The sequence below is a fragment of the Ochlerotatus camptorhynchus genome, unplaced genomic scaffold (genome assembly GCF_037179485.1).
Source record: "Ochlerotatus camptorhynchus isolate MF236.1 unplaced genomic scaffold, CSIRO-AGI_Acam_v1.1 ptg000014l, whole genome shotgun sequence".
Classification (NCBI taxonomy): Eukaryota; Metazoa; Arthropoda; class Insecta; order Diptera; family Culicidae; genus Ochlerotatus; species Ochlerotatus camptorhynchus.
The window spans coordinates 3,772,941-3,785,386 of record NW_027040506.1 but is presented as its reverse complement, the minus strand read 5'-3'; positions in this window follow the sequence as shown (position 1 = coordinate 3,785,386).

The window sequence follows — 12,446 nt, the reverse complement described above, 5'->3', positions numbered from 1 at the left end:
CTAGTCGCACTGAATGGGTATCAGGGGGGCCTAATATTCAACCAGGATCAGTAATTTTCTACACTGATGGCTCCAAATTAAACAACAGAGTTGGCGCTGGGGTAACGGGTCCTGGTGTCAACATATCAGTATCTATGGGTAAGTGGCCAACCATATTTCAAGCAGAAATGCAGGCTATTATTGAATGTGCTACGGTTTGTTTACGTCGTAATTACAATATATATATATTTTCTCTGACAGTCAAGCTGCCCAAAAAGCATTGAGGTCAGTTACATGTTATTCTAAACTGGTTTGGGAATGCATTCAATTACTACAGCAGGTGGTTGAAAATAGTACAGTTAACTTATTTTGGGTACTTGGGCACTGTGGGGTTGAAGGTAATGAAAAGGCAGATTTATTAGCAAGATTGGGATCATCAAAACCATTCCTAGGTCCAGAACCAATTTGCGGGGCCTCAGAATGTACCCTCAAAATGGAACTAAAAAACTGGGAAAAATCGATGATAGATAACATTTGGAAAAACACTAAAACAGCTCGACAGTCCAAAAGATTTATATCAGCTAATAAAGGAGCAACTCAAAGACTTCTTAGTCTCTCCAAAAAATATCTATTTACTTTTTGCAGCCTAGTTACGGGCCACTGTTCAAATAAATATTATTTAAAACAGCTAGGCAAATTGGAAGATGACAAGTGTCGATTCTGCAACCTAAAGAGTGAAAACTCGGAACATTTACTATGTAACTGGGCAGCACTTTTTCATAAAAGGAAAACATTTTTCGATAAGGGTTTAATGCAGCCCTCAGATGTATGGATGACTTCTCCCAGTAAGGCAATAAAGTTCATTCGTTCTATAATACCTTACTGGGACAACGCCTATAGTCAGCTAGTGGAAATCACTTAAACAAATAGTGATACAACACCCTGATGTTGTATACATTAAACCGGGGCCCGCCACAATAGATCAAACAACTGGTCGCAGTAGAAAAATGTACCCAACAAAGGAAAAAAAAAACGACTACAAAATCTGCGCAAAGATACTACATTTAGTGCCACATGGATAGGTGGAATGAACGATCTCACCAAAATATGTCAACGCACAACAAGGATAATTTTCGATTCGGTCTCTCTCCATTACATGCATGGCTACGTTGTTATGAACATCTTGTATCGTCTGCATATCAAAAAATGGCAAGCCAGAGGTGCTGATAATGAGGCAATGCTGCAGAGGAAGAACAAATACAATAACGGTTCCGCGTGGAAACAGGATTGATCGTCGACAAACCTTGTTCAGGAGAATCTGGAACTTCGAATGACGGAAACAGTGCACGTCGCTTTTTCCAGAACTGGGAGAAGTCAGCTGAGATTACCGGATTGAACCCTACATTGCTATACAAGTAAATACTCTAAGTTCTGGCTGCGGGTTTGGAAATTGACTCTCAAAAGTTTGAAGGGTATTGTTTTGAATCGGCAAGATAATTAATCTGGTTGCATCTCTCAGTGACTGTACAAGCCATTTTCTTGTGCATTGCCCAATTGGAAGATGCCCAAGATTGCTGAAATAAGGACATTAAGCGATATCGATCGAACCACACACGAATATTTTCACGGACGGCAACAAACACAGACCTGTCAAATCGGTTTCTAGAATCGTCTGATCCCCTCATGTCCTCGTTAAGGGCACTTCCTGACAAAAACAAATGCCATTGAAAAAAGAAGCCAAATCTCTTCTTCTTGTTTCAACTCATTACGATGCTGGTGTCAGCGACGAAGACAGCATTGATACTGGAAACGATGGACACTGCGACGCACACAGCGATATAACTGATGTATGTTTTATGAGCTAATTTTAAATTTATCACTCATTCGTTTTTATTCAACTCAAAATACTTAAATGTGCTCTGATCATAGATGATTTTTTTCGTGTTCACTGATGCAATAAAAATAAATTATCCATATAAAGAGACGCACCAATGTATTTTATTTAATGTTAAACGTTCTTCATTAAAATGTCTCGTAGAACCTATCAAAACCTAATGAAACCACTTGTATTTTATAGTTCATTGATTGTTTGTTTGTATGGTTTCGAGATAGAGGCCGCAATATTTTTTTTTTAAATTTTCTTGAAAATTTAGGCTTTTTTACATGTTATATCACAAAATCAGCGATGTTTTTTTTTTTCCTTTTTGAGTTATATAGGGGAAATGCAAGTAATGTGTCCCTAATTTGGGCCCATACATAAATTCAGCAATCGACTAAATTTTTAGTAGCAACCAAAAATATCCATTAGTAACGTCCCAATAACGCGTTCATCTAGATAAAATTGATAAATAGCAGATTTTTAGCGATGGGCCCAATCTTAGAGCCATAGGCCAACATTAGAGACATTTCCCCTATTTTTGATGTTATCTAGTTTTGGGTTTTGGCTCAATACTCCTATGCCACTAGACTAAAGGGTGATACGGTCAAAATTTGGTCAAGGGAAAACGCGTGTAAATCGGTGAAATCGTTTATTTAAAAAATCAAATTAAATTTCTTTTTCAAGTTCAATTAGTATAAAATTCAGGAAAAATATTCAGTTAGGCTTCCGCTTTTCCAAATCCGAATTGCCGGGCCTTACGCTTGACCCCTGCCATCAGATTTTGTACAGCCACCTTGTCCACCTTCTTCGCCCCAGAAAGCCAGTTTGCCTTGAACTGCTGCTCGCCCTTAGCAGTTTTTTGGTCTTCTTTAGGTTCCGCTTGACAATAGCCCAGTATTTCTCAATTGGGCGGAGCTCTGGCGTGTTGGGAGGGTTCTTGTCCTTGGGAACCACCTGCACGTTGTTGGCGGCGTACCACTCCATGGCCTTTTTACCGTAATGGCAAGATGCCAAATCCGGCCAAAACAGTACGGAACAACCGTGTTTCTTCAGGAAAGGCAGCAGACGTTTATTCAAACACTCTTTCACGTAAATTTCTTGGTTGACAGTCCCGGAAGCTATGAAAATGCTGCTTTTCAAGCCACAGGTACAGATGGCTTGCCAAACCAGATATTTCTTTGCGAACTTTGACAGTGTCATGTGCTTGAAAACATCTGCTACCTTTCCCCTTCCTTTTGCCGTATAAAACTCCTGTCCCGGAAGCTGCTTGTAGTCGGCTTTGACGTAGGTTTCGTCGTCCATTACCACGCAGTCAAACTTCGTCAGCATCGTCGTGTACAGCCTCCGGGATCGCGCTTTGACCGTCGTATTTTGTTTATCATCGCGATTTGGAGTCACTACCTTCTTGTAAGTCGATAGTCCGGCTCGTTTTTTGGCTCGATGCACGGTTGTAGACGATACACCCAGCTTATTTGCGGCATCTCGGAGAGAGAGGTTAGGGTTTCGCTTGAAACTACCGGCAACTCTCTTTGTCGTCTCAGCGGCTTCCGGTTTTCGATTTCCCCCCGATCCAGACTTCCTGGCTGTCGACAAACGTTCCCCAAACACTTTAATTACATTTGTAACGGTTGATTTGGCAACTTTTAGCGATTTTGCCAACTTTGCGTGCGAGTAGCTCGGATTTTCGCGATGCGCGAGCAAAATTTTGATACGCTGCTCTTCTTGCTTGGACGGCATTTTGACAACTGAAGAGTGAATTCCAAAATCAAAATAGGAGCAACATTCTACACACACACACCTTCAAAATGAGGGGTGTTCAGGTTTTTTAAATGCAAAATTGAAAGAAATACGTCAAGTTGATATTGACCAAATTTTGACCGTATCACCCTTTACCATGCATCTCCATCGATTTATAGCGACTTTAACATGGTCACGACGCATGGTAGTCTAATCGCAAAGGAGATATCATCATATTTTTCCATTTATTTTTAATTACCTTTCATTTGCTATTTTGATCTTTAAAAACGGTCTCGTGGTTAAAAAGTTATGAATTTTTGAAGAAAGCCATTTTTGAAATTCTGAGAACCACGTTATCGTTTTTCTATGGAATGGCTGAATAAAACTCCTACTAAAACAGAAACTAACTTCCGTGAAAAGATGGAAGAAGCTTCAGAGAAAATTGGAAGAGCCTTCCCGGGAATGTCAGAAAAAGTTTTCGAAGGCACTTTCAGGGGAAGTCAGAAGAAATATATAGAAGAAGCCGGAAACAACTTCCCGTGGATGCTAGAAAAAAACTTTACGAGACAAGCCTGAAGAAGTCAGAATAAAACAAGGATTTGAAAGAAACGGCTATACCGTGCATGTTAAGACACGTATTTTCAAGCGGTTCTGGTGGTGTAGTGGTAACCGTGACTGCCTCTCATCCCAAAGGGCCTGGTTTCAATCCCAGTCAGCGCCGTTGGGATTTTCTGAGGCATAAAATCTCTTTAGGGATGTGTTTATGTACCTTCTCGTCAATTGCGTAATCGACATTTGTTAACGGTAGATTGTCCCCACACTACCTACGTGAAATATGGACCGATAAAGCGGATGATGTCTGTTTATAATCTAAATATGCCGCCCTGAAAAAAAAAAAATGTTTCCAACCACTGTGAAATCATAGATCATAAGTTATAATGTTATAATGTAGTCTACGTGTTTTTGATTGACGAATAAATAAATAAATAAAGCCATTGGCACCCGGTACATGAGTTGATGGGTCGATAGGTAGGGTACATGTTTGGGAGCTGCCTCACTGGCGTTGGCAGCATTGGTACTCAGTACAGAAAACAATTCAAGGAAAAAAATGTATCTTCGGGGTATCTTGAACAAACTAGTAGCCAGATTTTATTTTTCTATATTTTTCATACACAATAATTGAGCGAAAAATGGACCACATCAAAAAGCGCTCGAATTGACTTAAATGTAAAGTCAACTCTGTCTTGGTATTGAAGGAATCGTCGATCTAGGCAATACGGAAATACGGAGATAAGTTTTGTAAATTTGTAAGGGAAACATTATCGCAGTTGTCTGGACGTCCCTTTAGTTGGTGAGAATATACAGGCCTCAAAGTCATAGAAGGGGGGAGGAGCTTTATTCTTCTTTCCTTTATTTAACGTCAGTCTCTGTTCCGCAATCTAGTGCCAATCACCGACGGACATCGATTGCCATCCATTGACGGCAACCGAATGTGCAGGAAGGCAGCTTCCACACCTGCATAGGATATCGCACCCATTCACAACACACACATGGGCCGGGACCAACGACTTTACTTACCTTCCGAAAGAAGACGTGACCAGAGATTTTTATGCCTCAGAAAAATCCCACCGACCTCGGTTGGGATTGAACCCAGACCCATTGGGGTGTTAGAAAGCAGTCACGCTTACCACTACACCACCGGCGCCAGCTAGAGCTTTATTATTATTAAGATAAAGTTCATCACAGGGTTACTTCAATTCATTATGTATTGAAAATTGATTTATTGAAAAATGATCCGCATGCGACAGAATCGATCGAGACCAGCTATGGCAGATTATACACGAGTACGGATTTCCGGATAAACTGGTCCGATTGTTCAAGGCGACGATGGATCGAGTGCTGTGCGTTGTTCGAGTATCGGGGACACTCTCGAGTTGCTTTGAATCTCGAAGGGGGCTACCCGGAAAAAAATAACCATACAATTACCATAAAATAAAATACAATTACATAAACATCTATTGCCAACAATCGATCTTATTGTACGTATATTGTACAAGAAATTTCAACATATTGTTGTTACAATAGATTTACAATACGTCCCATTTAGTAAAAAAATTCAACAATAGAACAACAATATAATTAATGGTAAATGGCTCATCTTTGTTCGGGAAAAAGTAATTTTTCCTATGGCTAAGATACATAACAACCCCCTTGATCTATTGTAGATTTCCCAATTTACCATAGATTCAATTGTGAAACCAATACAAGCCATGGTTATTTTATCGTTGTAGACGATATGATTTATTTTCAATACAATAAATTCTATTGTATGGTTACAATCCATTTCATTGTGCCTCTATGGTTCTTTTTTTTACGGGTACGGCAAGGTAATGGACTTTCGTGTCTGATATTCAACATCGCGTTAGAAGGTGTGATCAGAAGAGCTAGGATAGACACGAGTGGCACGATCTTCAGGAAGTCCATCTAGCTTTTAGCATCACCGATGACATCAACATCATGACACGGAACTTTGAGACGATGGCGGTAACGTACATCAGACTGAAGACTGAAGCTGGGCGGATTGGATTTGCCATCAACGCATCGAAGACGAAATACATGAGAGGAAGAGGTTCTAGGGAAGACAATGTTAGCCTCTCACCCCTAGTTCAGATTGACGGTGACGAAATCGAGGTGATTGACGAGTTCGTATATTTGGGCTCAATTGTGACCACCGTAAATGATACCAGCAGCGAAATTTAAAGACTCATTATGGCTGTGAATCGAGGAGGACGCTCCGGTCGAATAAAATTCGCAACCGCACGAAGTTTACTATCTATAAGACGCTGATTAGACCGGTGGTCTTCTACGACCAAGAGACCTGGAATATGCTCGTGAAGGACCAACGCGCCCTTGGTGTTTTCGAACGGAAGGTGTTGCGTACCATCTATGGTGGAGTTCCAATGGATGACAGAACATGGACTAGGTGAATGAACCACGAATTTCACCAGCTGCTGGGAGAACCATCCATCGTCCACATTGCAAAAATGGGCGACTACGGTGAGCTGGGCACGTTGTAAGTATGCTATACGACGACCCAGTGAAAATGGTTCTCGAAAGCGACCCAACAGGAACAATAAGATGAGGCGCGGTGCGGGCTAGGTGGATGGACCTGCGGACCCTTCACACACTACGAGGCTGGCGAAGTGTGGCCATGGATCGAGTAGAGTGGAGACGACTTCTTCGGACAGCAGAGGACAAGACGGCCTTAGCCTGGTTGGTAAGCTAAGTAAGCAATATAATTATAAATAGAGAACGTAAATTGTAAAGGCAATACAAAGACATGAGTTCACGAGTGCTAAGAAGACCTAGCGTTATAAACCAATTTAGAACTATATAGAATTGACTACCCCCTTGATCTCCTTTCTCATTTTACAGCTGGTATAATCAATTTTACAGATCGATGTCCTACTTTACCGCTTGAAATCACTGAAATGGTGTCGATTTTTGACGATCGAGTTTCACATATGCTATGTGATTTCAGGGAAGAAAAAAAAAGTTATTAAGACTTCAGCAAAGATTGAGAAGTCCAGAGAACTTCAAAGATGTTTCGAGAATTTCAGAAAAATAACATGATCGTTAGAGAAGATTCATAAACACCATGAACATCGAGGTGATTTAAAAGAAGCTCCCAGAGCTTCTAGTAAATGTTGGGAACTTCCGCAAAATCCATAGAAGTTTTCAAAAAAGTTTTAAGATTTTAAGGGAAATTCTGTTAGCATACTTCAGGGGCGACCAAAGAAATTTAAGTATAATTAACCTCAAGAAATGTTCACGGAACTTTTAAGGGGTTCAAAAGTCTTCAGGAAAACTCCGAGAACTTCTGGAAAGCAGGGAATATCTGAAAGCACGTGCACAGCTGAAAATAATATTGTGCTGTACGCTATTAGACACCTGCACTCGATTTTTTTTTTGTTGAGGCCAGAGGTGGCAACAGTACATTTTTTGAAAAACCATCGTCCAGAGCGAAACAAAACAGCCAGCACACGGGCGGCCGTTTATACCTACATTCCAAGCGAACAGCGGAGATAGAGAATAAATAAAATCTCGCAGCCTGATTTTTCCAAACAGTTTATTGTAATGAAATTTTAGCTGCAGGCTTGCGTATGACAGTAAATTACCAACTCCCTTATTTACGCATAATTTTAACATTAATGCTTATGAGTGGTCAATGTTCATTCTTATCTTTTAATTCCATGCAATAAACATCAAATAAATGCAGTAATTAGCCAGAAATCAGCAAAATTCTACACGACATAAATTTGTGTCGCGCGCGCCGCCGGTCTTGTCTGCTTCTTTGTGCAAAAATGTTCTGTCGCTGGCAGAAAACAGTTTGAAATGTCATGACATTTTTGCGGCTTGCCAGTTTGTTTTTGTGTGTCGTCACAATGGTTATCGCAAAAAGTATCAAATGTTAAGGAAAAAATGTTAAACTCCAGGACTCGTGCCACCACTGGTTGAGGCTCTGAGACCAGAGAGAGCACAAAATCATTTGAGAGAACTGTAATGTGGGTAGGAGCGTACAACAAAAGCACAAAGAGAGATCAAAATAGGCACTTGATTTGTTTTCCGTCGATCTTGTTTTCCGTGCTGAGCACCAATGCTACCGACGGCAGGGAGGCAGCTCCCACACCTGCACCCTACCTATCGACCCATCAACTCATGAACCGGGGACCAACGGCTTTACTTCCCTTCCGAAGGGAAGCGTGATCAGAAATGTTATGCCTCAGAACATCCCGGCGGCGCCGACTGCGATTGAACCCAGGCCTGCTGGGGTAAGAGATAATCACGCTTACCCCTACACCACCGGAGCCGCTAAGCACAAGAAAAACTCATTACTTTCCAACAGTTTCAAATTCTATGTAGGGTAGGGAACTACTTCGGCCTAATCGCCCATGTTGGGCCTATCAAGCAGAAAACATCAAATAAATCCATGATTTCAGATTTAACAAGACAATTATGCGTTTGGTACGATACTATAGTTCAAAAGCCACCGAACGAAGTCAATAAGAACGGTGATAAGATTGTTTGAACCCATTATTCTCAAAATCAAAGGAAGCGCTCCGACCGAATCAATGCTTGTCTTCATCCGATAGAGCGAAGTGAATTCAATGGCGTTTGAATGGCGTTTCAATGCGTTGGGCCGAATTTAGAATCCGTAGGCCAAGTTTGGAGTCCAGAAGCAGTGTTAGATTTTTAATAATATCTCAACAATGTGATTCTCTTTATCAAATCATACGGTAGGGTAAACTACCCAATTCCCAGCCTATTAAGCACAACCCGCACTTAGTATTTCTTTATCTAGCGAAGTTTAGCACCAAACGGAATGTTATTATTTGAAATGGCTTTTAAATTTATTTACCTTTCCATATGCACCCTTAGTTCTGATGAGGAGTCGTGAAATATTCGTTTATTGTTAAAAATGCAAAACTGGGGTCACAACTTGGCCTACGGGTTTTCTTGGGCCTATTAGCCATTGAAACGCCATTGGGATTCTCTTTGGCCTATTGTTTGTTTGACACGTTCACGCTGAAATCATAGATATATTTGATGTTTTGTACTCGATAAAAGCCGGGAATGAGCGATTAGGTCGAAATAGATTTTTCCCCAACGTACGGAAAGGTAAATCAATTTAGAAGTCATCTGCAGTGAAAACATTCCATTTTGTGAAAACAATCCACTCAAAAGATAGTGGCAACAGGCGGTTTGTGCTTAGTACGCCCAAAATTAGATCTAAGCCCTAAAACAGAAAAAAAAATTGGATGTTAGTTCCGCAGCATGGAACAATATCATACTTAACTCGAATTTATCAAAATTTTGAAAATTATAAAACAATGCTTGGGCTTAAATTTTTTATTTACCACAGGCTGATAGCATAAATTCATTGCACTTCTCTTTATTTTTGACGTGCAAACCAACAAATTTATGTGTTTATTTAGTCTGTGCTTTGTACTGTTCCCTTTCCCTGCTGGAAAGTCCAGATAATTTGACAGAGGATACGTTGTGGCAGGTGCCATGTATTATAAAAATCAAATTTAAAAAGTTGTACATGAATTGAAATTTTCCAAACTCCATAGAATTACCCTTTGTTTAGATTTGACGCATGAAGCGTTCTCAAACAGTTCACTCACCGAAATGTTCATTAGATGGTAAATGAGTTCTATGTACCATTTCGGGCGCTAAAGCGTAATTCGATCGCAATACGAAGAGTCTAAGCAAACCAAGCGTAAACGCAAGGACATCGACCTGCACAATTCTGCTTTCAGGATTTGTTGACCCGTCCCATCATTTCATGCACTTCGGGTGGGAAGCGAATTGGCATATGCGTTAACTTGATAGAAGGAGAATGCTTTCCTTCGTATTTCTGTTAAAACTTATATGCGTGAAGGCGATTTTTAGAACTTAGTGAAAATCAACTTCGTCGATTTCACGTAATTTCCGGCGACGATGATTGCAATTCTTGCACTTAATCTGAGGATCTTCAGACTTGACTCTTTTTTGTTTTCGTTCTGGTCTGTGGAAGAGGTGAGAGCGGTCCAAGTTTAGTTATCGCGCCGTGGTGTGAAATTAAAGATAATAAAAATAAACGTGAAAATTTCTTTAACTTTGCTAATTTAGATATTCTTTATGAATTCCCTCGATTAGTTCGTAAGCTTCGAAATTAAAGCAGAAAGTGCTTAGTGCGTTAGTTCGGCGGTTAGGAGTGTGCAAAGGTGTTTTGAAATCGAGATAATTTTTGTGCATAAGTGTGTTCAGTGTACAGATGTTGAATGCCACGCGACGGCATTTCTCTTTGGCAGATTTGTGGCACGTTGCGAAGCTCGTCACACCACCCACATCAGTCAGCGACCGTTTTCGACCCCATTTTCCAGCTGGTGGTACCCGAGGCCGGAAGAGGGCAGCAAAAGGTTTTCCCGCTCCCTACAATAAACCAACACACTACAGATAAAAAGTTTTTGTACATTCTTTTCGGAAAGGATCTAGAAAGGCGAATTATGATTGCCTGAACCATGCTTGTTATGATTGCCTGAACCATGCGTAAAGAGAAAATCGAAACATTGAACGTCGCGTGAAAGTGGATCTTAATGAAGGCTTAAGTACTCTTTCGTAGCTTTAAGTTTTAGTATTTCAAAGATCGTCGGTTGCAGTGGCTTGCTTACTGCGCAAAAAAAACGCGGTCCCAGGTCCTTTCATATTAAAAATGTATGGTAAGATCGCTTGTTTATCGTGTATTTTGCAAAACTTTTCGTTGTCGTCGGTGCCGGGTTTGAATAGTTATAAAAACTTGAGTAACACTATAATGTGATATCAGGGGCTCGGTGGCCTTAGAGCAACCGGTTTTGCTTACTGAGCAGATCTCAAGCCCCTCCACATTCAAGATTCGTCAATCGTTTTATTTGTTAACATGACTACAACAGCAACTCGATGATTAAAAAGAAGCTCGTATGCCTAGTGGAAAACGTTTTTGCTTACTGAGCAGAAGACCGTGGGTTCAATCCCAAGCTCCTTTGCCTTATATGATTGTTAGGACATCAGTTCAGCTTACCGTTTACCAAAACGAACCCTGCTGCAAACCCAACACTATTACCCAATATCCCAGTGATTCCTCGTGGAAGTGCAGAGGTGTTCTCGGCTTCCATCAAAGCGAGTGTCACGTGAACACATTCCTATCCCTTCCTTTCTTAACCTGTGTTCGGGCGCGGCTGGCGCTGATATTGCCTAGTTTAAGATCACCAGTTTTTACACATTGAGGATGATTGCTAGTCCCAAGCATCGTCTATTGGTTCTCTGTGCAATTACAGCTGGTCTGGCAATAACAGAGTAGCAACCGTGGGCGGTCAATCATGCTCATGATCATGCTCATGCTTAATTCCACGACCATTCCCGTCCTTACCGTGATCCATCGGCAGCCAACTTGCTTCCCGCCCATTCACTTTGAAAAAAAAAAACAATAGAACCTTCCCTGAAAGGTCTCATACGGTCGGGCAACTCTAGTCTCGGTAGATGGTATCTCTCGGGAGTGGCGCTTAAGACATTTTTACTAAAAAAAGGAAACTCGTAAGGCTGTCGGGTTACAACGTGAAGTTCGGGGAAGTTCCAAGAGGTATTATGCTTGCATGTATTTTTAAATTCGCACATTGTGAATGTGATCGGGGGTGCACATGTGAAAATTTAACGAGTAATCAGTTTTTAAATTTTCCAAGCCAGCACTGGATAAAAGAAATTAGGATAATTAAAAGAATGATGTAAAATTCTCTAAATGTTACCATTGACTTAATTTATTGTTGAAATAGTGCATAGTTGATTTGGTTATATGTTACTATGCGACTGTTGTACCGCACTTTTCCCTGCACTCACATTTGATTTTGCTACCATTTATGTTTCGCGAATTTGTTCAATATCATCAATCAACAAATTAATCTTATCTTGACTTGAAAAATGTCAAAGTAACTACATTAATTATATTAAGATTGGCTTCCAAGCAAACCCACATGGAAATAAGAATAAAATCAATAAAATCCACAACTCCAGAAACGATACAAAATATAATTCCTCTAACAAATACACTATTTTTCATTTACAAGCTTCGCTTTCCTTTTAAGTGTGCACTTCAAAACAAATTCATAATCATCCACTTACTGATGGAGGTTACAAGAAACATCTTCCACACATTTTCCAATGATCCCATCCTACTGTCAGCAGCCAGCATTTCCGTTATGCTCTCATCCATATAAAAAGCTGGTGCCTATTGTTCCTTTTTCAAAAGCTATTTATCAATAACACACAGCATTCT